The sequence below is a fragment of the Octodon degus genome, unplaced genomic scaffold, assembly GCF_000260255.1.
Source record: "Octodon degus isolate 3935 unplaced genomic scaffold, OctDeg1.0 scaffold00062, whole genome shotgun sequence".
NCBI classification, from domain to species: Eukaryota; Metazoa; Chordata; class Mammalia; order Rodentia; family Octodontidae; genus Octodon; species Octodon degus.
In genome coordinates, this window is record NW_004524638.1 from 9,748,346 (window position 1) to 9,749,801 (window position 1,456).

A 1,456-nucleotide genomic window follows, 5' to 3' on the forward strand; every position below is an offset into this window, starting at 1 on the left:
AGCAGACCTTGGCATCATCCACGTGGCGTTTTAGGCGCATTCAGAATGCAGGAGTCCTAAGGTTAAAAAGGCTTCCACCTCGATTTCAAAAGAAGGCCTGGGAGGCCAGGCAGTGTGCCCCTGGGAGGCAGTATGTGAAGCAGAGAGTAAAAAGCCTAGTCAGCAAAAACCCAAAAGTTTAAAAAAGCCAGAAATGTGGATGATTTAAGAAAAACTGCAGGGGGCCTGGCCTTAGCTCAGTCCTTTAAGTGGCTGCTTCCACAAAGCTGGCAGCCTCAGGTTGCTGGAGTTTGAACCTCACAACCCTCCCGCTGGCCAAAAGTGCCCTGAAGGCATTAGAGGAACCAAAAAAAAAAAATAAATAAATAAAAAAAAAGAAAAACTGCAGGTTGGCCAAATAGTTCAGTGGATTAAAGCACCTGTGAGCAGGCACTGGGGCTGCAAGTTAGATCCCGGGCCTGCAGTGTCGGCCCTGCCCCCAGGGCACACTGAGACAGTAATGGAGACTGGGCATGGTGGCCCAAGCCTGTAATCCCAGCTCTTGGGAGGCTGTAAACAGGTGGATCACAACGAGTCTGATCTAGCAGCGAGACCCTGAACACCCTGTAGACCCTTCCCTAAAAAATACACACACAAAAAAAGAAAAAGAAAAAAAGAAAGGAAGGAAGGAAGGAAGGAAGGAAGGAAGGATGGACGGACGGACGGATGGACGGAAGGAAGGAAAGAAGGCAGGCAGGCAGGCAGGCAGGCAGGCAGGCAGACAGGCAGGCAGGCAGCCAGCCAGCCAGCCAGCCAGCCAGCAAGGAGGGAGCAAAGTCAGCCTAAGAAAAAAGCCATGAGAGCTACCACCATGAGTGCCATAGGGGCAGAGCCACACAGAATTCACAATTTACCAGATTCCTTCATATATTCCACAAAGACTTATAGGATTTAATGTTTGCTCTGCTGCATTTTGGACTTGTGTTGGTCCCAATGCTTGGTATCCTGCTGTGTGTACCTTTTGGAATGGTAACGTTTATCTTGTGCATTAAATGTTAAAAGTGTTTAACTTTCTTTTCATCTATACAGGGCTCACAGCTAAGAGTTTGCCTTAGATCTTTGAGGAGACTTGAGCCTTGGACTTTTCAACAATGCTAAAATTGACTGGACTTCGGCAACTCTTAGAGATAGACTAAAATATCTTTTGCACGAAGATATGCATGAGATTTTGAGGGGTCAAGGGGCAGATTATTATGGTTTGTGTCTAGTTGTCCCCCTAAAACCTCATGTAGTCATGGGGCAGGGACTTCTAGAGTATGAAATTAACTCATGATCCACTGGGATAATGGGTCTTAGTACTGCTGGGATTATGGCTGTGGGTACTTCCCCCAGCCTGGGGCAGAGAGCCTGAATGCAATTTCAGACAGAGAGACTTCCTCTCTGTTGCCATCTTTGCTGCTGCTCCTCCATTTTTTTT

At 47.4% G+C, this 1,456-nt stretch overlaps 1 protein-coding gene across 1 annotated transcript in view; it reads right to left on the reverse strand.

Annotated features, from left to right (window-relative positions):
* Window positions 1–1,456, reverse strand: part of Tbc1d31 (TBC1 domain family member 31) — a 117,182-nt gene that overhangs the window by 90,826 nt on the left and 24,900 nt on the right. The window lies entirely within an intron of this gene.